Below are 25,454 nucleotides of genomic sequence, written 5' to 3' on the forward strand. Positions count from 1 at the left end.
GTTTGTACATAATTCTGTAGTGTATGTACATAATTCTGCAGTGTATGTACATAATTCTGTAGTGTACGTACATAATTCTGTAGTGTATGTACATAATTCTGTAGCGTATGTACATAATTCTGCAGCGTATGTACATAATTCTGTAGTGTATGTACATAATTCTGTAGTGTATGTACATAATTCTGTAGTGTATGTACATAATTCTGTAGTGCATGTTCATAATTCTGCAGTGTATGTACATAATTCTGTAGTGTATGTACATAATTCTGTAGTGTATGTACATAATTCTGTAGTGTATGTACATAATTCTGTAGTGTATGTACATAATTCTGATGTGTATGTACATAATTCTGCAGTGTATGTACATAATTCTGTAGCGTATGTACATAATTCTGTAGCGTATGTACATAATTCTGTAGTGTATGTACATAATTCTGTAGCGTATGTACATAATTCTGTAGTGTATGTACATAATTCTGTAGTGTATGTTCATAATTCTGCAGTGTATGTACATAATTCTGTAGTGTATGTACATAATTCTGTAGTGTATGTACTTAATTCTGTAGTGTATGTACATAATTCTGCAGTGTATGTACATAATTCTGTAGTGTATGTACATAATTATGTAGTGTATGTACATAATTCTGTAGTGTATGTACATAATTCTGTAGTGTACGTACATAATTCTGTAGTGTATGTACATAATTCTGTAGTGTATGTACATAATTCTGTAGCGTATGTACATAATTCTGTAGCGTATGTACATAATTCTGTAGTGTACGTACATAATTCTGCAGTGTATGTACATAATTCTGTAGTGTATGTACATAATTCTGTAGTGTATGTACATAATTCTGTAGTGTATGTACATAATTCTGTAGTGTATGTACATAATTCTGCAGTGTATGTACATAATTCTGTAGTGTATGTACATAATTCTGCAGTGTACGTACATAATTCTGTAGCGTTTGTACATAATTCTGTAGTGTATGTACATAATTCTGCTGAGTATGTACATAATCCTGTAGTGTATGTACATAATTCTGTAGTGTATGTACATAATTCTGTAGCGTATGTACATAATTCTGTAGTGTATGTACATAATTCTGTAGTGTATGTACATAATTCTGTAGCGTATGTACATAATTCTGTAGCGTATGTACATAATTCTGTAGTGTATGTACATAATTCTGTAGCGTATGTACATAATTCTGTAGTGTATGTACATAATTATGTAGTGCATGTTCATAATTCTGCAGTGTATGTACATAATTCTGTAGTGTATGTACATAATTCTGTAGTGTACGTACATAATTCTGTAGTGTATGTACATAATTCTGTAGTGTATGTACATAATTCTGCAGTGTATGTATATAATTCTGCAGTGCATGTACATAATTCTGTAGTGTATGTACATAATTCTGTTGTGTATGTACATAATTCTGTAGTGTATGTACATAATTCTGATGTGTATGTACATAATTCTGCAGTGTATGTACATAATTCTGTAGCGTATGTACATAATTCTGTAGCGTATGTACATAATTCTGTAGTGTATGTACATAATTCTGTAGCGTATGTACATAATTCTGTAGTGTATGTACATAATTCTGTAGTGTATGTTCATAATTCTGCAGTGTATGTACATAATTCTGTAGTGTATGTACATAATTCTGTAGTGTATGTACATAATTATGTATTGTATGTACATAATTCTGCAGTGTATGTACATAATTCTGTTGTGTATGTACATAATTCTGTAGTGTATGTACATAATTCTGTAGTGTATGTACATAATTCTGTAGTGTATGTTCATAATTCTGCAGTGTATGTACATAATTCTGTAGTGTATGTACATAATTCTGTAGTGTATGTACATAATTCTGTAGTGTATGTACATAATTCTGCAGAGTATGTACATAATCCTGTAGTGTATGTACATAATTCTGTAGTGTATGTACATAATTCTGTACCGTATGTACATAATTCTGTAGTATATGTACATAATTCTGTAGTGTATGTACATAATTCTGTAGCGTATGTACATAATTCTGTAGCGTATGTACATAATTCTGTAGTGTATGTACATAATTCTGTAGCGTATGTACATAATTCTGTAGTGTATGTACATAATTCTGTAGTGCATGTTCATAATTCTGCAGTGTATGTACATAATTCTGTAGTGTATGTACATAATTCTGTAGTGTACGTACATAATTCTGTAGTGTATGTACATAATTCTGTAGTGTATATACATAATTCTGCATTGTATGTATATAATTCTGCAGTGCATGTACATAATTCTGTAGTGTATGTACATAATTCTGTTGTGTATGTACATAATTCTGTAGTGTATGTACATAATTCTGAAGTGTATGTACATAATTCTGCAGTGTATGTACATAATTCTGTAGCGTATGTACATTGTAGTGTATGTACATAATTCTGTAGTGTATGTACATAATTCTGTAGTGTATGTACATAATTCTGTAGTGTATGTACATAATTCTGTAGTGTATGTACATAATTCTGTAGTGTATGTACATAATTCTGTAGTGTATGTACATAATTCTGTAGTGTATGTACATAATTCTGTAGTGTATGTACATAATTCTGTAGTGTATGTACATAATTCTGCATTGTATGTACATAATTCTGCAGTGTATGTACATAATTCTGTAGTGTATGTACATAATTCTGTAGTGTATGTACATAATTCTGCAGTGTATGTACATAATTCTGTAGTGTATGTACATAATTCTGTAGTGTATGTACATAATTCTGTAGTGTATGTACATAATTCTGTAGTGTATGTACATAATTCTGTAGTGTATGTACATAATTCTGTAGTGTATGTACATAATTCTGCATTGTATGTACATAATTCTGCAGTGTATGTACATAATTCTGTAGTGTATGTACATAATTCTGTAGTGTATGTACATAATTCTGTAGTGTATGTACATAATTCTGTAGTGTATGTACATAATTCTGTAGTGTATGTACATAATTCTGTAGTGTATGTACATAATTCTGTAGTGTATGTACATAATTCTGTAGTGTATGTACATAATTCTGTAGTGTATGTACATAATTCTGTAGTGTATGTACATATTTCTGTAGTGTATGTACATAATTCTGTAGTGTATGTACATAATTCTGTAGTGTATGTACATAATTCTGTAGTGTATGTACATAATTCTGTACTGTATGTACATAATTCTGTACTGTATGTACATAATTCTGTAGTGTATATACATAATTCTGTACTGTATGTACATAATTCTGTACTGTATGTACATAATTCTGTAGCTCTGGTAACATTATGGTAAAATATATTAATGGAGATTATATATCTTTTGTATGGTGCTCAGGAACACTGGAAATACGAACCATTCAGTGGTGATAAAGACGACAATGGTGATATATATGGTCGTGTGTTACGTGATCCTATTGGTGATATTACTGTAAGTGTTACGTGATCCTACTGGTGATATTACTGTAAGTGTTACGTGATCCTACTGGTGATATTACTGTAAGTGTTACGTGATCCTACTGGTGATATTACTGTAAGTGTTACGTGATCCTACTGGTGATATTACTGTAAGTGTTACGTGATCCTACTGGTGATATTACTGTAAGTGTTACGTGATCCTACTGGTGATATTACTGTAAGTGTTACGTGATCCTACTGGTGATATTACTGTATGTGTTACGTGATCCTACTGGTGATATTACTGTATACCTACTGGTGATATTACTGTAAGTGTTACGTGATCCTACTGGTGATCCTATATTACTGTAAGTGTTACGTGATCCTACTGGTGATATTACTGTAAGTGTTACGTGATCCTACTGGTGATATTACTGTAAGTGTTACGTGATCCTACTGGTGATATTACTGTAAGTGTTACGTGATCCTACTGGTGATATTACTGTAAGTGTTACGTGATCCTACTGGTGATATTACTGTAAGTGTTACGTGATCCTACTGGTGATATTACTGTAAGTGTTACGTGATCCTACTGGTGATATTACTGTAAGTGTTACGTGATCCTACTGGTGATATTACTGTAAGTGTTACGTGATCCTACTGGTGATATTACTGTAAGTGTTACGTGATCCTACTGGTGATATTACTGTAAGTGTTACGTGATCCTACTGGTGATATTACTGTAAGTGTTACGTGATCCTACTGGTGATATTACTGTAAGTGTTACGTGATCCTACTGGTGATATTACTGTGAGTGTTACGTGATCCTACTGGTGATATTACTGTAAGTGTTACGTGATCCTACTGGTGATATTACTCTAAGTGTTACGTGATCCTACTGGTGATATTACTGTAAGTGTTACGTGATCCTACTGGTGATATTACTGTAAGTGTTACGTGATCCTACTGGTGATATTACTGTAAGTGTTACGTGATCCTACTGGTGATATTACTGTAAGTGTTACGTGATCCTACTGGTGATATTACTGTAAGTGTTACGTGATCCTACTGGTGATATTACTGTAAGTGTTACGTGATCCTACTGGTGATATTACTGTAAGTGTTACGTGATCCTACTGGTGATATTACTGTAAGTGTTACGTGATCCTACTGGTGATATTACTGTAAGTGTTACGTGATCCTACTGGTGATATTACTGTAAGTGTTACGTGATCCTACTGGTGATATTACTGTAAGTGTTACGTGATCCTACTGGTGATATTACTGTAAGTGTTACGTGATTACTGTAAGTGTTACGTGATCCTACTGGTGATATTACTGTAAGTGTTACGTGATCCTACTGGTGATATTACTGTAAGTGTTACGTGATCCTAGTTGTGATATTACTGTAAGTGTTACGTGATCCTACTGGTGATATTACTGTAAGTGTTACGTGATCCTACTGGTGATATTACTGTAAGGGTTACGTGATCCTACTGGTGATATTACTGTAAGTGTTACGTGATCCTACTGGTGATATTACTGTAAGTGTTACGTGATCCTACTGGTGATATTACTGTAAGTGTTACTAGATCCTACTGGTGATATTACTGTAAGTGTTACGTGATCCTACTGGTGATATTACTGTAAGTGTTACGTGATCCTACTGGTGATATTACTGTAAGTGTTACGTGATCCTACTGGTAATATTACTGTAAGTGTTACGTGATCCTACTGGTGATATTACTGTAAGTGTTACGTGAACCTACTGGTGATATTACTGTAAGCGTTACTTGATCCTGCTGGTGATATTACTGTAAGTGTTACGTGATCCTACTGGTGATATTACTATAAATGTTGCTTGATCCTACTGGTGATATTACTGTAAGTGTTACGTGATCCTACTGGTGATATTACTGTATGTGTTACGTGATCCTACTGGTGATATTACTGTAAGTGTTACGTGATCCTACTGGTGATATTACTGTAAGTGTTACTAGATCCTACTGGTGATATTACTGTAAGTGTTACGTGATCCTACTGGTGATATTACTGTAAGTGTTACGTGATCCTACTGGTGATATTACTGTAAGTGTTACGTGATCCTACTGGTGATATTACTGTAAGTGTTACGTGATCCTACTGGTGATATTACTGTAAGTGTTACGTGATCCTACTGGTGATATTACTGTAAGTGTTACGTGATCCTACTGGTGATATTACTGTATCCTAGTGTTACTGTAAGTGTGATCCTACTGGTGATATTACTGTAAGTGTTACGTGATCCTACTGGTGATATTACTGTAAGTGTTACGTGATCCTACTGGTGATATTACTGTAAGTGTTACGTGATCCTACTGGTGATATTACTGTAAGTGTTACGTGATCCTACTGGTGATATTACTGTAAGTGTTACGTGATCCTACTGGTGATATCCTACTGGTTACGTGATCCTACTGGTGATATTACTGTAAGTGTTACGTGATCCTACTGGTGATATTACTGTAAGTGTTACGTGATCCTACTGGTGATATTACTGTAAGTGTTACGTGATCCTACTGGTGATATTACTGTAAGTGTTACGTGATCCTACTGGTGATATTACTGTAAGTGTTACGTGATCCTACTGGTGATATTACTGTAAGTGTTACGTGATCCTACTGGTGATATTACTGTAAGTGTTACGTGATCCTACTGGTGATATTACTGTAAGTGTTACTGTAAGTGTGATCCTACTGGTGATATTACTGTAAGTGTTACGTGATCCTACTGGTGATATTACTGTAAGTGTTACTGGTGATATTACTGATACCTACTGGTGATATTACTCTAAGTGTTACGTAATCCTACTGGTGATATTACTGTAAGTGTTACGTAATCCTACTGGTGATATTACTGTATGTGTTACGTGATCCTACTGGTGATATTACTGTAAGTGTTACGTGATCCTACTGGTGATATTACTGTAAGTGTTACGTGATCCTATTGGTGATATTACTGTAAGTGTTACGTGATCCTACTGGTGATATTACTGTAAGGGTTACGTGATCTACTGGTGATATTACTGTAAGTGTTACGTGATCCTACTGGTGATATTACTGTAAGTGTTACGTGATCCTACTGGTGATATTACTGTAAGTGTTACGTGATCCTACTGGTGATATTACTGTAAGTGTTACGTGATCCTACTGGTGATATTACTGTGAGTGTTACGTGATCCTACTGGTGATACTTACTGTACTGGTGTGTAAGTGTTACGTGAGCCTACTCGTGAGATTACTGTAAGTGTTACGTGATCCTACTGGTGATATTACTGTAAGTGTTACGTGATCCTACTGGTGATATTACTGTAAGTGTTACTTGATCCTACTGGTGATATTACTGTAAGTGTTACGTGATCCTACTGGTGATATTACTGTAAGTGTTACGTGATCCTACTGGTGATATTACTGTAAGTGTTACGTGATCCTACTGGTGATATTACTGTAAGTGTTACGTGATCCTACTGGTGATATTACTGTAAGTGTTACGTGATCCTACTGGTGATATTACTGTAAGTGTTACGTGATCCTACTGGTGATATTACTGTAAGTGTTACGTGATCCTACTGGTGTATACTTACTGGTGTAAGTGTTACGTGATCCTACTGGTGATATTTGTGATCCTACTGGTGATATTACTGTATGTGTTACGTGATCCTACTGGTGATATTACTGTAAGTGTTACGTGATCCTACTGGTGATATTACTGTAAGTGTTACGTGATCCTACTGGTGATATTACTGTAAGTGTTACGTGATCCTACTGTAAGTGTTACGTGATCCTACTGGTGATATTACTGTAAGTGTTACGTGATCCTACTGGTGGTATTACTGTAAGTGTTACGTGATCCTACTGGTGATATTACTGTAAGTGTTACGTGATCCTACTGGTGATATTACTGTAAGTGTTACGTGATCCTACTGGTGATATTACTGTAAGTGTTACGTGATCCTACTGGTGATATTACTGTAAGTGTTACATGATCCTACTGGTGATATTACTGTAAGTGTTACGTGATCCTACTGGTGATATTACTGTAAGTGTTACGTGATCCTACTGGTGATATTACTGTAAGTGTTACGTGATCCTACTGGTGATATTACTGTAAGTGTTACGTGATCCTACTGGTGATATTACTGTAAGTGTTACGTGATCCTACTGGTGATATTACTGTAAGTGTTACTTGATCCTACTGGTGATATTACTGTAAGTGTTACGTGATCCTACTGGTGATATTACTGTAAGTGTTACGAGATCCTACTGGGGATATTACTGTAAGTGTTACTGGTGATATTACTGTACGTGTTACGTGATCCTACTGGTGATCTTACTGTAAGTGTTACGTGATCCTACTGGTGATATTACTGTAAGTGTTACGTGATCCTACTGGTGATATTACTGTAAGTGTTACGTGATCCTACTGGTGATATTACTGTAAGTGTTACGTGATCCTACTGGTGATATTACTGGTGTTATGATCCTACTGTGATATTAAGTGTTACGTGATCCTACTGGTGATATTACTGTAAGTGTTACGTGATCCTACTGGTGATATTACTGTAAGTGTTACGTAATCCTACTGGTGATATTACTGTAAGTGTTACGTGATCCTACTGGTGATATTACTGTAAGTGTTACGTGATCCTACTGGTGATATTACTGTAGTGTTACGTGATCCTACTGGTGATATTACTGTAAGTGTTCTTGATCCTACTGGTGATATTACTGTAAGTGTTACTTGATCCTACTGGTGATATTACTGTAAGTGTTACGTGATCCTACTGGTGATATTACTGTAAGTGTTACGTGATCCTACTGGTGATATTACTGTAAGTGTTACTTGATCCTACTGGTGATATTACTGTAAGTGTTACTTGATCCTACTGGTGATATTACTGTAAGTGTTACGTGATCCTACTGGTGATATTACTGTAAGTGTTACGTGATCCTACTGGTGATATTACTGTAAGTGTTACGTGATCCTACTGGTGATATTACTGTAAGTGTTACGTGATCCTACTGGTGATATTACTGTAAGTGTTACTTGATCCTACTGGTGATATTACTGTAAGTGTTACGTGATCCTACTGGTGATATTACTGTAAGTGTTACGTGATCCTACTGGTGATATTACTGTAAGTGTTACGTGATCCTACTGGTGATATTACTGTAAGTGTTACGTGATCCTACTGGTGATATTACTGTAAGTGTTACGTGATCCTACTGGTGATATTACTGTAAGTGTTACGTGATCCTACTGGTGATATTACTGTAAGTGTTACGTGATCCTACTGGTGATATTACTGTAAGTGTTACGTGATCCTACTGGTTATATTACTGTAAGTATTACGTGATCCTACTGGTGATATTACTGTAAGTGTTACGTGATCCTACTGGTGATATTACTGTAAGTGTTACGTGATCCTACTGGTGATATTACTGTAAGTGTTACGTGATCCTACTGGTGATATTACTGTAAGTGTTACGTGATCCTACTGGTGATATTACTGTAAGTGTTACGTGATCCTACTGGTGATATTACTGTAAGTGTTACGTGATCCTACTGGTGATATTACTGTAAGTGTTACTTGATCCTACTGGTGATATTACTGTAAGTGTTACGTGATCCTACTGGTGATATTACTGTAAGTGTTACTTGATCCTACTGGTGATATTACTGTAAGTGTTACTTGATCCTACTGGTGATATTACTGTAAGTGTTACGTGATCCTACTGGTGATATTACTGTAAGTGTTACTTGATCCTACTGGTGATATTACTGTAAGTGTTACGTGATCCTACTGGTGATATTACTGTAAGTGTTACGTGATCCTACTGGTGATATTACTGTAAGTGTTACGTGATCCTACTGGTGATATTACTGTAAGTGTTACGTGATCCTACTGGTGATATTACTGTAAGTGTTACTTGATCCTACTGGTGATATTACTGTAAGTGTTACGTGATCCTACTGGTGATATTACTGTAAGTGTTACGTGATCCTACTGGTGATATTACTGTAAGTGTTACCTGATCCTACTGGTGATATTACTGTATGTGTTACGTGTGTTACGTGATCCTACTGGTGATATTACTGTAAGTGTTACTTGATCCTACTGGTGATATTACTGTAAGTGTTACGTGATCTGGTGATATTACTACTGGTGATATTACTGTAAGTGTTACGTGATCCTACTGGTGATATTACTGTAAGTGTTACGTGATCCTACTGGTGATATTACTGTAAGTGTTACGTAATCCTACTGGTGATATTACTGTAAGTGTTACGTGATCCTACTGGTGATATTACTGTAAGTGTTACGTGATCCTACTGGTGATATTACTGTAAGTGTTACGTGATCCTACTGGTGATATTACTGTAATTGTTACTTGATCCTACTGGTGATATTACTGTAAGTGTTACGTGATCCTACTGGTGATATTACTGTAAGTGTTACTGTAAGTGTGATCCTACTGGTGATATTACTGTAAGTGTTACGTGATCCTACTGGTGATATTACTGTAAGTTACTACTGTATGTGTGATCCTACTGGTGATATTACTGTAAGTGTTACGATCCTACTGATCCTACTGGTGATATTACTGTAAGTGTTGTTACTGGTGATATTACTGATCCTACTGGTGATATTACTGTAAGTGTTGCTTGATCCTACTGGTGATATTACTGTAAGTGTTACTTGATCCTACTGGTGATATTACTGTAAGTGTTACGTGATCCTACTGGTGATATTACTGTAAGTGTTACTTGATCCTACTGGTGATATTACTGTAAGTATTACATGAACCTACTGGTGATATTACTGTAAGTGTTACTTGATCCTACTGGTGATATTACTGTAAGTGTTACGTGATCCTACTGGTGATATTACTGTAAGTGTTACTTGATCCTACTGGTGATATTACTGTAAGTATTACATGAACCTACTGGTGATCTTAAAGTGTTACAAATATAATGTACTACTGACTATGGGTTTCAGAAGTTCGTCATATTCACTTTATTTTCCAGATGAGGAGACTGGTGGACTTGACGGTATGAAGAACTTTGTGAAGAGTGACGTCTTCAAGAAGATGAATGTTGGCTTCGCTCTTGACGAGGGACATGCCAACCCAACTGACAACTTCTACGTCTTTATGATGTGTTAAGATGTCACTGTATAATAAGGTGGACATCGAAGAAATATTATACCTTCGGTGAAGAGGCTGTCTATGGCAATCACCACCAGAGGCCTTATTCCGGCAACTAAGTGAATGATGAACCTTGGCATAAAGCTGGCAAGATCAAGGTATTACCGCTGACACAAAGTTGTTGGTATTTTGGTGGGAGCTGATCAAATGGACGACTTCCTGTCCAGAAGACAGTCTATTTAGAAAGGTATTGGCTTATACATTATCAATGGCAATATTCCACCCAAATTCCCTTCAACGTCAGAGAGGATGAGAGGAAGGCGAAACTGTGATAGCAGCGACCACAATAATAATGAGTATTCAAGCACAGGATGAACTGCCAGGTAACGAGTGATGAACACTCAATCACCTATAAAAAAAAACACACTTTTACGGGGCACCCTTACATACCATCAACACCATGACATTTATTCAGGGTCTAAAGCCATCAACAAACAAAATACCTTCCATCAATGGACTGCTCACAGAGTCAAATGCAATGTTTGTCGCTTTCACAGAGACCCAAATAAAGGACCACATTGATAAGGAAATATGGATCCCAGATTATAGCCTATTCAGATGTCACAGAGTAAACAAGCAACAAGGGGAGGGGGAGGGTTCGCCTGTATGTCACATAGTAAACAAGCAACATGGGAAGGAGGAAAGGTTCACCTGGATGTCACAGAGTAAACAAGCAACAAGGGGAGGGGGAAAGGTTCACCTGGATGTCACAGAGTAAACAAGCAACAAGGGGAGGGGGAAAGGTTCACCTGGATGTCACAGAGTAAACAAGCAACAAGGGGAGGGGGAAAGGTTCACCTGGATGTCACAGAGTAAACAAGCAACATGGGGAGGGGGAAAGGTTCACCTGGATGTCACAGAGTAAACAAGCAACAAGGGGAGGGGGAAAGGTTCACCTGGATGTCACAGAGTAAACAAGCAACAAGGGGAGGGGGAAAGGTTTACCTGGATGTCACAGAGTAAACAAGCAACATGGGGAGGGGGAAAGGTTCACCTGGATGTCACAGAGTAAGGGTTCGCCTGTATGTCACATAGTAAACAAGCAACATGGGGAGGGGGAAAGGTTCACCTGGATGTCACAGAGTAAACAAGCAACAAGGGGAGGGGGAAAGGTTCACCTGGATGTCACAGAGTAAACAAGCAACATGGGGAGGGGGAAAGGTTCACCTGGATGTCACAGAGTAAACAAGCAACAAGGGGAGGGGGAAAGGTTCACCTGGATGTCACAGAGCAAACAAGCAACAAGGGGAGGGGGAAAGGTTCACCTGGATGTCACAGAGTAAACAAGCAACAAGGGGAGGGGGAAAGGTTCACCTGGATGTCACAGAGTAAACAAGCAACAAGGGGAGGGGGAAAGGTTCACCTGGATGTCACAGAGTCGCTCATGTCCTCACAACTACAAAACATTTCAATTTATGTAGTTGAAGTTTTGACACTAAAAATTGAAAAACAAAACCTTGTCAGTATGGTTATACATAAGATATTAGATATAACTTCCCAACAATTCGCAAAACAGCTTTTAAAAATTGACCAATGTCTGGAAAATCTCCCGCATCCTGCCCGAAACTACTTTCTGCTGGGTGATTTCAACTCAACACACCTAAAGAGGAAGAGTCTAGCAAATATTGTTTCAGCAGAGATCACCCCAGGAGACAGCTCAGATGGAAATTCACACACACATGAGTTATTAAATCTCTGCAACAAATTCACCTTAAACCAGCAAATAATAGAGTCAAGAAGACTGGAAAAAACACTGGAACTTATCTTCACCAACAATAATGATCTAATATGAAATATAACAGTATTAAAGACTATACTCTCAGATCACTACATAATAGAGGTACAGACATGCATGCCCAGGGCCCGGGTCCAGCAAAATGTGGTAAGTTATAAAGGTGCCTTCACCAAATTGAACTTTAACAACAAAAACATATAATGGGATCAAATCAACGATGTCCTAAATGAGAAAATCCTAAACAATACGGATCTGAACCATTGCCTAGAAAGAAATAACTCTGTGGTAATTGAGGTATGCTTAAGGCACATTCTTTTCAGAAAAAGGAAGAGAAGAGATGTAAACTAGATAGAGAGAGACGCTCCCTATACCGGCGAAGGCAAAGAATCACAGGGCTGCTGAAAGTGGCTAGTGTATCTGAAGTACGAAAGGAGGCATTGGTCAGAGAAATAGTAAATATCGAACTTAAGGTTAAGGAATCATACAGGAGACAAGAAACTCAGGAAGAACTTCAAGCCATAAATGAAATTTAAAAATGTTTATTTCTTTTCTTATGCCAAATCAAAGAAAAAACAATATCTAGTATTAGACTCCTGCTTAGACGAGATGGGCACAGATGGTAGAAAAGAAATTAGTCAAAGAAAAAACAATATCTAGTATTAGACTCCTGCTTAGACGAGATGGGACTAACACAGATGGTAGAAAAGAAATTAGTAAGATACTAAATTTCCAATATGGCTCAATGTTTAGTGAGCCATTAACTGGACTAAGAGTAGAAAATCTAAATGAATTTTTTATGACCGAGACTCAAAATGTAGTCAGTTAAAAAATCTCCAATATTATCCTAACACCAAAAGACTTCGAAAAAGCAATAAATGACATTCCTATGCACTCGACCCAAGGACCAAACTCTGGGACCTTGGAACTGTGTGTTCATCAAGAAAGTGCCTTTGGCATTCTATGAAGAGCAAGCATGGACACATGAGTCATTCCACAGCCACTAAACGCAACAGACGTAGCCCCACTCCACAAAGGTGGCAGTAAAGCAATTGCAAAGAATTGCAGACCTATAATACTAACATCCCATATCATAAAAATCATTGAAAGGGTCCTAAGAAGCAAGATCGCCATCCACCTAGATATCAGTCAGTTACACAACCCTGGGCAACATGGGTTTAGAGCAGGTAGTTCCTGCCTGTCTCAACTATTGGACCACTATGACAACGTCTTAGGTGCACTGGAGGACAAACAAAACGCAGTTGCAGTATACACAGACTTTACAAAAGCCTTCGACAAGTGTGACCATGGTGTAATAGCACACGAAATGCGCGATAAAGCAATAAGAAGAAAAGTTGGTAGATGGATCTATAATTTCCTAACAAATAGAACACAAAGAGTAATAGTAAACACAGGCGGCTACAGTGAAAAGCTCATTCCATAGGGCACAGTACTCGTACCCATCCTGTTCCTCATCCTCATATCTGAAACAGAGATTTAAGCCACAGCACCGTGTCTTCCTTTGCAGATGACACCCGATTTCGCATGATGGTGTCATCTGTCGATGACACCGTCTTGCAATGTCATCTGTCGATGACACTGCAAAACTCCAGGCGGACATCAACCAAATCTTTAAATAGGCCGCAGAAAGCAACATGAAGTTCATTGAAGAGATATTTCAATTACTCCGACTTGGAAAATTCGAGGAAATTAAAACTTTATCGGTGTATAAAACAAATTCCAACCACACAATAGAGAGGAAAACCAGTGTGAAGGACCTGGCAGCGATGATGTCAGATCTCTCTTATAAAGATCACAACATTGTATCCAACACATCTGCTAGGAAAATGACAGGATGAATAATGAGAACCTTCAAAACTAGGGAAGACAAGCCCATGATGGAACACAGGCGAGAAAGATACATGGTAATATATGCTTGGAAAATCCTAGTGGGACTTTCCCCAAATTTGCATATGGAAATTACTCCCTATGAAAGCATAAGACTGGGCAGGAGATGCAAAGTTCACCCAATGAAAAGCAGAGGCGCTACGAGTATGGTAAGAGACTCTTCAACTTCCTCCCAGCATACATAAGGGGGATTATCAATAGATCCTTTGCTGTCTTTAAGAAGGCGCTAGATCGGCACTTAAAGTCAGTATTTATTGAGCCGGGCTGTGGTTTGTTCATCGGTTTGCATACAGTCAGTTGTAACAGCTTGGTTGATCAGGCCGTGATCCACCGGGAGGCCTGGTCATAGACCGAGCTGCTGGGGCGTTGATTCCCGAAATCTTCTCCAGGTATACTCAAGATATACCCCAAAAGGGAAATAGGTTGTCAATAAACCCAGGGAACCTTGAATCAGCAGGAAGGAAACATACTCGGGCATATACGTTGTTGAGTGGGGAAGTACAGAGCCACTCAGAGAAGACTAGACATGTGGGAGATGTTAAAGTTAAAATGAAGGGTGTTAAGATAATTGCAACCAACAAGTTTCTAGCTATAGTGGTACACACAGTGGAAACTGTACAGTCGAAGTTAGACCATCGTCCCTTAGACGAGAATGACTGGACGGTGCTTGTGTCCAGGGTCCACTTGGGGAAGATGGGCTGATGAGAGGTGATCTTGATCTAGACTTAGCATTTACTTTTGCTGGTAGGTGGCTGTTGAAATTTATTAGTACCAAAAATTCCTACTGCTTGGCTTATATGTAAATATTTTAGTATCGTAGTCACAATGTGATTTATTGCACCTTTACACCCAAAGAGAATACTATACAAATTGATAGATTTTGGGCTTATGAAAGATTCAAGTAAGCTTAAATCTTTAGTAAATAATAATAGAATTAATAATATAGGATTAGGCATTAATGTCATGTTATATTATGTAATGAGATTAGGTATAGTGTGAAAGCTAGCATCTCTGAGCAAGGTAGGTGAAATGGGTTCACAAAACGTAGGAATGTTCTTCTGGCATCAAGAATGGTTGGAATAACAACTCATAGGAGATGAGCATCCAATGCTGTTGACAAAATACTCTGCCTGGCAGCTTCCCGGCATATCATGGATATTCAGTCTACACCAGGCTTCCGTCATGACATTATTCTGTTTAAACCATATAACTGGAGTTATATGGTTTAAACAAACCATATAACTCCAGATCGACGTCATATAACTCCAGACTGACGCGTTAGCCACTGGGCTAGCTGGCCTAGTAGTTAACGCGTCGGTCTGGAGTTTTATGTCTCTCTGGTCGTGGGTTCTATCCCCGCCCATGGTATGGTTTGTTTGTAATCGTATCATTACGATTTCGTGACATTATGACGGCTTTGAGGGGACTTGAGCTAGAGCTAGTCACGGTCACGCTGGTTGGAGATTCGTCTGTAAAAACTTGCATTTGTGGTCACAGTGGTGCCTATGATAACCTACCTATGGTGTAGAAATATACCTAGTTTGATGTATGTTATTGTAGCCAGCTGGCATAGTGGCTAACACGTCGGTCTCAACTTTTATGACCTTTTGACCATGGGTTCTATCTCTGCCCGTGGTATGGATTGTTTGCAACAGTAGTGTCATTACGATTTCGTGAGTAACTGGTCGGCTGACGTTATCTTGGGAACACAGGGTAATTTAGTTATGTGTTATGAGTGGGCACTGTGCACAATCCAAGGTACATAGCAGCCAAGATTGCTGAAGTAATTATACTTTGAATATTAGGCCAGAAGCAAGTAATCTTTCTGTGTACATAAATATTAGATAGGGAAACCCCAATTAATACAGGGACCCCTAGACTGTATGCTGGAATTATTAATTTTCATTAACTACTTGAATGAACCATACCTCTGTGTACATGGCATCTAAGAGAAAGAAGATCATTAAAAGTCTATTTAGCCTGGGTAGAATTAGGTGATTTCAAGCAAGGATAGACTCCACAACACCAGTAAGTCTGTTCCAGTTCGTGCATGGAGGAAAGCAGGAATTTCCTGTTAGTCAGCTAACTCTTCTATAGAAGTTTACCCATAGGGGTACTTCTGAGAACAGGACAAAGGAGTCTTGTGGTATATGTGTCAACAGTGACAGCCAGAGTGTCAGTGGTGATTGATAGTGTCAACGGTGATTGACAGTGTCAACAGTGATTGCCAGAGTGTCAACAGTGATTGCCAGAGTGTCAACAGTGATTGCCAGAGACATGTTACAAGCTACCACACTGTTTGTCTCAAATGGGTTTTAGTATATATATTTTTTAATATATTACTACTACTACTACTATCATTAATAATAATAATAATAATAATAATATACTGACAGACTACGTAATTTCTTATTGAAATATGCAATAAGATCACCATAAACAGATACCATAATGTGCAACTTAACCACATTGAAAAAAATAGTGAAATTTCAGGGTTTCCCACTCTTCTTGAGAATGTGAAAAATCATGAAATCATTTCAAATTTCAATATTTTTTTTTTCACTGTGGTTATATTGTTTAAAGAACTATCATTATAAGAATGGTGAGCTCTGTTGTCATTGTTTATGTTTTAGATTATAATCAATAGTTTGTTTAACTGCACTATTGAATAAATACCTCGTGATTTATCATATCTTCAACCTATTGTTAAAAATTAAAGAGTTTGGATGATTTATGTGATTAAAATTACAATTACAGCAATAAAAGTGAAGTGTCCAGGTCAGCCAGGTCACGGGTCACAGTTCCTGACCAACACTGCAGGAGAAAAACTGTACAAGGTGATTGACTCCTTCCTGAGTTATAGAGATGAACAAGAACACTTACTGAAGGAGAACAAGAACCTGTGTCTTGGAGATGTTAACACCGTTAATCTCACAATGCTGGAGGTAATGACTGCTTTTCTTGCGTCTTGGAGATGTTAACACTGTTAACCTCACAATGCTGGAGGTAATGACTGCTTTTTCTGCGTCTTGGAGATGTTAACACTGTTAACCTCACAATGCTGGAGGTAATGACTGCTTTTCTTGCGTCTTGGAGATGTTAACACTGTTAACCTCACAATGCTGGAGGTAATGACTGCTTTTCTTACGTCTTGGAGATGTTAACACTGTTAACCTCACAATGCTGGAGGTAATGACTGCTTTTCTTGCGTCTTGGAGATGTTAACACTGTTAACCTCACAATGCTGGAGGTAATGACTGCTTTTCTTGCGTCTTGGAGATGTTAACACTGTTAACCTCACAATGCTGGAGGTAATGACTGCTTTTTCTGCGTCTTGGAGATGTTAACACTGTTAACCTCACAATGCTGGAGGTAATGACTGCTTTTCTTACGTCTTGGAGATGTTAACACTGTTAACCTCGCAATGCTGGAGATGTTAACACTGTTAATCTAACGACTGCTTTTCTTGCGTCTTGGAGATGTTAACACTGTTAACCTCACAATGCTGGAGGTAATGACTGCTTTTTCTGCGTCTTGGAGATGTTAACACTGTTAACCTCACAATGCTGGAGGTAATGACTGCTTTTCTTACGTCTTGGAGATGTTAACACTGTTAACCTCACAATGCTGGAGGTAATGACTGCTTTTTCTGCGTCTTGGAGATGTTAACACTGTTAATCTCACAATGCTGGAGGTAATGACTGCTTTTTGCTTTTCTTACGTCTTGGAGATGTTAACACTGTTAACCTCACAATGCTGGAGGTAATGACTGCTTTTTCTGCGTCTTGGAGATGTTAACATTGTTAACAGTGCCCTGAGATAGTCCTCGCAGGCTCACAAGTGGCTCTTACAACATATTTCCAGTCAATACTGTTCTAGTAAGAAATTCCTAACTATACAGGAATGAAAGATTAACTCACTTGGGGGTATGGCGTTCTCTGTTCCCTCACCCTCAGTACCTCTTGCAGTGACGGACTTATCTGGTGTTCACGTGTCCCTTTTCTTTAACCCCACAGATCGACTACAACCTACGTTTCCCCAGAAATATTGGATAACTATGCTGAGAGAAAATCAAAGGTCTTGTCTTACTGTGAGTCTGCCTGGATAGAGACGAATAACTACAGTTCTTCAGGAAGCCTCTTATGATTTCGTTGCCTCCAGGTCAAGTGTATTAACGTCTGTTCTCCGGGATGTTTGACACCTCACATCTTGTCAAGATGGTGTCTGTACTCCAAGATAGTTGGCATCTGACTCCTGTCTTCATTTGAATTTTTGGGTTGCCACTTGTCACTAGCTAATATTCGCCTATTCCAATGTTAAGGTCCTGGGACTACATTAAAAATATCTACAGTTACTTCTCTAATTCTAATATTAGTTACTACTGTATAAACCTACCTAAACCTTTCTTGAACAGTAAATATATCAAATAATATGTACAATCGCTACCTACACCAGCTAAGTGTGTGTGGCGATGTTTTGTGCTTTTACTGATTATTTACTGTTTCCCAGTGGAAGTTATTTCATCTCCCAATAAGTTTTCACATCCTCCTGCAGGCGAAGGTAGACACTAAGTCTAGATCAAGTCCACATCCCGCAAGTTCTTCCAGTGAGCCCTGGACTTCAGCACCGTGTGACGGGTTGCCGGCTGCTCTGGTAGAGCAGACTCTGGTCTGACTTCTCCCATCCAGGTCCCACCACATGGACCTCGAGAGGCACGAGCTTGTTAATGAGTCTTATGCTCTCGACACCATTTATTCTCACCTTCACCACCCTCAGTCGTCCAGCCATATCTGGGTAGATTCACACCACCAGGCCTAATGGCCAACCTGCCCTGGGTGCCTCAGTTTCTACTAGTATCAGGTCCCTTTGACTCAAGGTCACCTTGTTTCACTTAGGATCAGCCCCACAAAAATATTCTCGCAGAGCTGTCAAATAATCATTATGCCACACCTGGTTCCATTTGTCTACAGCATTCACCAGTTTATTGTGACTCTTGTGCAATTCTTCGTTAATGGGGGTTCTTCTGGTCCATAATAGTTGTGCTCCCTGGAAGACTGGCTCAAGATTGCTGGGAAGGGCTCGATCCTCCTCCCAAATAGCATGTGATTTGGGGTGAGAGATTCCTGCTCGTCAATCCCATTTTGTCTGTCAGTAACTCATCGGTGCTCACCCTCTTGCCGTGCAAGACCATGTGGATACACCTTTTGACTGTGCCCACCATGTGCTCATAAAAGCCTCCTTGCCATGAGGCTCTGGGAGCTATGAACTTCCATTCACACTCTATCTTCTTCATGTATTCTCACACCTCTCTGTTGTCCAAAAGATTCCAAAGATTACCAATAGACCCATGGCTGTCTTCAGGCAGGCACTGAACAGGCACCTAAAGTCGGTACCTGACCTGCCGGGCTGTGGATTGCGTGCAGCCAGCAATAACAGCCTGGTTGATCAGGCCCTGATCCACCATGAGGCCTGGTCACAGACCGGGCCGCGGGGGCGTTGACCCCCGGAACTCTCTCCAAGTAAACTCCAGGTAAAGACTTTGCTGGCCCCTCTGAAGCTTGTGACATTGTCCGATATAACCAATCGTGGGCAAGAGAACCGAACTGTGAACCTCTAGAACAGGTTCACGGATGTCTCGATTGACATATCTTCTGCCAACTCTAGATGCTTCGGTAGTGGTACAAGTAAACAGGCAGACGTATACCTTCTGTGGGCCTACTCTCTGCCCTCCTGGGTCCTTCAGTGTGATAGCTCCTATATAGTCTATCCTTACAGTCTCAAAGGGCCTGTCACCATGCACCCACTCCTGAGGCAGCGGTGGTGGTCCTGGGTAAGGTAGGGTCCTCCCATCATACTGTAGGCAGACCGCATAATTCCTTATCATCTTTTTGACTGTGGCTCGGCCCTTCAGCACCCAATAATTCTGACGAAGGCAGGTTAGGGTATCTCCAAACCCTCCATGCATGGTCCTGTGATGGGCATTGCATATCACTAACTCTACCAACCACCCATTCTTCCCCAGTAACACGGGATGTTTGGCCCCATAACTGAGTTCAGCGTTGTGTAGTCTTCCCCTACATCTTATCAGACCAGCATGAACTAGGAATAACCCCAATGAGCGGACCAACTTACTGCTCCTTTAGTCGCCGCTAGATGCCAGTCCAGATTGTATGTTCACTTGCCCAGTCACCAGCACCTCCAGAACTCCTGGAAATCTTTCCCTTTGGTACTGCTGCATCCAGTACTCTGAGGGACCAACTAGCGACAAATGTCGGCTTCTGCTTACCTTGTCACTCAGCTTTCTCACGAATTGAAACACCGTTGCTGTGACTTCTATCAGTTTCCTTCACGAGGAATAGCGTTTGGGGTCAAACAGCTCGGTGTCTGACTCTCCCACAAAATATACTATGCTGCCAGTTATTTGATTGAACATCTGCTGTGACCAGCCCTCCTTCACTGGTAACCAGGCCAGCCCTCCTTCACTGGTAACCAGGCCACCCCTCCTTCACTGGTAACCAGGCCAGCCCTCCTTCTCTGGTAACCAGGCCAGCCCTCCTTCTCTGGTAACCAGGCCAGCCCTCCTTCACTGGTAACCAGGCCAGCCCTCCTTCTCTGGTAACCAGGCCAGCCCTCCTTCTCTGGTAACCAGGCCAGCCCTCCTTCTCTGGTAACCAGGCCAGCCCTCCTTCAGTAACCAGTCCAGCCCTCCTTCCTGGTAACCAGGTCAGCCCTCCTTCACTGGTAACCAGGCCAGCCCTCCTTCTCTGGTAACCAGGCCAGCCCTCCTTCTCTGGTAACCAGGCCAGCCCTCCTTCACTGGTAACCAGGCCAGCCCTCCTTCACTGGTAACCAGGCCAGCACTCCTTCACTGGTAACCAGGCCAGCCCTCCTTCACTGGTAACCAGGCCAGCCCTCCTTCTCTGGTAACCAGGCCAGCCCTCCTTCTCTGGTAACCAGGCCAGCCCTCCTGGTAACCAGGCCAGCTTCCTGGTAACCAGGCCACTGGTAACCAGGCCAGCCCTCCTTCACTGGTAACCAGGCCAGCCCTCCTTCCTGGTAACCAGGCCAGCTTAACCAGGCCACTGGTAACCAGGCCAGCCCTCCTTCGCTGGTAACCAGGCCAGCCCTCCTACGCTTGTAACCAGGCCAGCCCTCCTTCACTGGTAACCAGGCCAGCCCTCCTTCGCTGGTAACCAGGCCAGCCCTAATTCGCTGGTAACCAGGCCAGCCCTCCTTCACTGGTAACCAGGCCAGCCCTCCTTCTCTGGTAACCAGGCCAGCCCTCCTTCACTGGTAACCAGGCCAGCCCTCCTACGCTTCAGCCCTCCTTCTCTGGTAACCAGGCCAGCCCTCCTTCACTGGTAACCAGGCCAGCCCTCCTTCACTGGTAACTGGTAACCAGGCCAGCCCTCCTTCGCTGGTAACCAGGCCAGCCCTCCCACTGGTAACCAGGCCAGCCCTCCTTCACTGGTAACCAGGCCAGCCCTCCTTCACTGGTAACCAGGCCAGCCCTCCTTCACTGGTAACCAGGCCAGCCCTCCTTCGCTGGTAACCAGGCCAGCCCTCCTTCAGCCATCCTTCTCTGGTAACCAGGCCAGCCCTCCTTCACTGGTAACCAGGCCAGCCCTCCTTCACTGGTAACCAGGCCAGCCCTCCTTCACTGGTAACCAGGCCAGCCCTCCTTCACTGGTAACCAGGCCAGCCCTCCTTCGCTGGTAACCAGGCCAGCCCTCCTTCACTGGTAACCAGGCCAGCCCTCCTTCTCTGGTAACCAGGCCAGCCCTCCTTCACTGGTAACCAGGCCAGCCCTCCTTCACTGGTAACCAGGCCAGCCCTCCTTCTCTGGTAACCAGGCCAGCCCTCCTTCACTGGTAACCAGGCCAGCCCTCCTTCGCTGGTAACCAGGCCAGCCCTCCTTCACTGGTAACCAGGCCAGCCCTCCTTCACTGGTAACCAGGCCAGCCCTCCTTCACTGGTAACCAGGCCAGCCCTCCTTCACTGGTAACCAGGCCAGCCCTCCTTCACTGGTAACCAGGCCAGCCCTCCTTCACTGGTAACCAGGCCAGCCCTCCTTCACTGGTAACCAGGCCAGCCCTCCTTCACTGGTAACCAGGCCAGCCCTCCTTCTCTGGTAACCAGGCCAGCCCTGGTAACCAGGCCAGCCCTCCTTCCTTCACTGGTAACCAGGCCAGCCCTCCTTCGCTGGTAACCAGGCCAGCCCTCCTTCACTGGTAACCAGGCCAGCCCTCCTTCACTGGTAACCAGGCCAGCCCTCCTTCACTGGTAACCAGGCCAGCCCTCCTTCACTGGTAACCAGGCCAGCCCTCCTTCTCTGGTAACCAGGCCAGCCCTCCTGGTCAGGCTAGCCCTCCTTCACTGGTAACCAGGCCAGCCCTCCTTCACTGGTAACCAGGCCAGCCCTCCTTCACTGGTAACCAGGCCAGCCCTCCTTCACTGGTAACCAGGCCAGCCCTCCTTCACTGGTAACCAGGCCAGCCCTCCTTCACTGGTAACCAGGCCAGCCCTCCTTCACTGGTAACCAGGCCAGCCCTCCTTCACTGGTAACCAGGCCAGCCCTCCTTCTCTGGTAACCAGGCCAGCCCTCCTTCACTGGTAACCAGGCCAGCCCTCCTTCACTGGTAACCAGGCCAGCCCTCCTTCACTGGTAACCAGGCCAGCCCTCCTTCACTGGTAACCAGGCCAGCCCTCCTTCTCTGGTAACCAGGCCAGCCCTCCTTCTCTGGTAACCAGGCCAGCCCTCCTTCACTGGTAACCAGGCCAGCCCTCCTTCACTGGTAACCAGGCCAGCCCTCCTTCACTGGTAACCAGGCCAGCCCTCCTTCACTGGTAACCAGGCCAGCCCTCCTTCACTGGTAACCAGGCCAGCCCTCCTTCGCTGGTAACCAGGCCAGCCCTCCTTCGCTGGTAACCAGGCCAGCCCTCCTTCGCTGGTAACCAGGCCAGCCCTCCTTCGCTGGTAACCAGGCCAGCCCTCCTTCACTGGTAACCAGGCCAGCCCTCCTTCACTGGTAACCAGGCCAGCCCTCCTTCACTGGTAACCAGGCCAGCCCTCCTTCGCTGGTAACCAGGCCAGCCCTCCTTCTCTGGTAACCAGGCCAGCCCTCCTTCACTGGTAACCAGGCCAGCCCTCCTTCACTGGTAACCAGTCTAGACCTTTGAAGCACAACTTGCTCTTTCCCAGCATTTTGTGTGTCAATCCTCTGCTGATCAGGTCAGCTGGGTTTTGATCTGTTGACACATACAAAATTGTAGATGCTGAGTTTAGTTCCCGTATTTCTTTTACCTGATTCCTGACATAGAGGAGTTTGGACCTATCGTTCGTCCAAATCCTGATAATGACAAATCTGTTTCACTTTGTGCTTTAAAACTTATATATACCAGAGAAGAATATGACTCTCAATATTTTTATTTATCTAATCCAGCAAAGATACAATATTTGCTCTAGATTTTATAATAATTAATATGTTTTACATGGTGTTGTATGATCATATGAATAATGCCATGATATTTTAATACTCACGAAATTGTAATAACATTATTGCAAGTAAAGGAGGGAACGGGCGGGGCTTGAACCCATAGCAAGTGAGGATTAAAACTCACTTGCCAGTGGTATTTGTCTGTCTAAACTTACATTTGTGGCCCATGCTAACCTCCCAGTGGTGTATGGAAATATGACTAGTTACATGAATCTTATTAAAGCCAGCTGGTCCAGTGGTTAACACACCGGCCTATATGTTATAGGACTCACTTGCCATGGGTTCAAACCCCATCCGTTCCCTGATATATTTTAATACTTTCGTAATTGTATTGGTTGAGGTGAGTATGATAAGTAATATTTTTCAGGGAGGTGTTCAGTACAATGTAGTTCCAGCAGAACTCAACGTTGGCTTTGATATTCGTGTCTCTCCCACTCAAGACTTGACAACATTTGAAGAGAAGATAACAAACCTTTGTAAAGCTGCTGGAGAAGATGTTACTTACGAGTATACAGTAAAGAAAATGCCTGAACCTTCAGAGAGGCAGGTAATTCTTGTAGTTTCTTTGCTGTGAATTATAATATTGTAAGATGTTCATAATGCAAGTGAACTGTATTCACAGGAGATGAATGGAACTTTATCAATACAAGAAAATAGCTGGAAAAAAATTCTACTTTCTAACTTCTGTAAGACCTGAGCCGAGACAAGACCGGCGAACTTACTACTGTACGTCAGCATAATAAGCCAAACTTTGTTATTTTTGTATCAAAACTAACTTAAAATCACAGTAACCTCACTTAAACTAATGTAATTTTTTTAGCTAACTTCTGCTATGCATATATCATAGGTCAATTTTCATTTATAATATATTAAATATTTGTTTTAGCTATCCTCAGATAGTATTTGGCAGAGTTATAGATGATGCAAATTTTCACTCTGGTTATTTGACAGTAAATGTTCTGGCCAAACTCACCTGTTCGGCTTATATGACACGACATATAAGATAGGATGTAAAGAATCATTTATCATCAATTTGTGTGTTTATTTTTTTTACTACTGAAGATTCAGTAATTATAATGATCATATTTCTCATTATTTACTTCTAATGAAGACGCAAAAAATGATTAATGTGATTATTGGGAAATATTAGACAAATTGGTTAATACTGAATGCAATAATAAATCTCTTCAAATATCTTTTTTATCTGCGCTTAATAAGAAATTTGAGAAATGTTCAAATATTTTTTAAAGACATACAAACTAATATCCTTAATTCTTAGAGTGGTGAAAGTCTCGGTCAGATGAGAAGAATCTGCAGGTGTGGGTCATCACATACCTCAGACCCGAGTGAGCAAAAACTTGCTCTGCTTCAAAACCAAACTAACCTAAAAAAATATAAAAGGTGAATTGGAATAAAATGTATGTAACAACAATTTAACTTTTCAGAACCAAGTGATCTGTGTAGAAGATGGTAAAAATCACTGGTGGGACGCTTTCTCTCAAGCTTGTAAAAACCAGTAAGTAACAACCTTTCTCTCAAGCTTGTAAACACAAGTATGTAACAATCTTTCCCTCAAGCATGTAAACACCAGTAAGTAACAATCTTTCTCACAAGCTTGTAAACACCAGTATGTAATA

General features: G+C 41.0%; 1 pseudogene; it reads left to right on the forward strand.

Moving 5' to 3' along the window:
- LOC128697288 (aminoacylase-1-like) overlaps positions 1–25,454 on the forward strand; it is a 116,857-nt pseudogene that overhangs the window by 7,454 nt on the left and 83,949 nt on the right.

Source organism: Cherax quadricarinatus, unplaced genomic scaffold (genome assembly GCF_038502225.1).
Source record: "Cherax quadricarinatus isolate ZL_2023a unplaced genomic scaffold, ASM3850222v1 Contig369, whole genome shotgun sequence".
Taxonomy (NCBI): Eukaryota; Metazoa; Arthropoda; class Malacostraca; order Decapoda; family Parastacidae; genus Cherax; species Cherax quadricarinatus.